The sequence below is a fragment of the Etheostoma cragini genome, chromosome 20 (assembly GCF_013103735.1).
Source record: "Etheostoma cragini isolate CJK2018 chromosome 20, CSU_Ecrag_1.0, whole genome shotgun sequence".
Taxonomy (NCBI): domain Eukaryota; kingdom Metazoa; phylum Chordata; class Actinopteri; order Perciformes; family Percidae; genus Etheostoma; species Etheostoma cragini.
Window position 1 is genome coordinate 705,728 of NC_048426.1, and position 463 is coordinate 706,190.

The following is a 463-nucleotide window of genomic DNA, read 5'->3' on the forward strand; positions in this document are numbered from 1 at the left end:
GATATTTTGAGCTCTAGCTTAAAGCATAAAACAATCTAAACATGGGAAATCCTTCTTTTATTGCCTCTTGATGTGCCATGGTGGCCGTCTGCAGTTTTTTATTTTAATCAAACACTGCAGCAGCATGTTTCACACCTTGAGCCGAAGAGGAGGAACTAATGAGTGACATTTGCAGCTGTAATGTCTGGTTGGAATGAAAACCCTCAGATTCTCCACACATGATGTACAAAGTGAGACCCGAATTACACACACACATTACATTTCTCATGAAAGAAATTGTTTTTTTATTTTTTATTTCTAAAACATCTTTTTGTAAGTACACGTGGTGCTCTCTGAAAAAGTATGTTCTTATATTTTCTACTACACACGGCGCTTCGTGACATGTGTGCAGACAATCGACGAATGGAGAGGTCATCCATCAGCCCACACTGAGAAATGTGGCAGGGCAGAAATAGCACAAAGC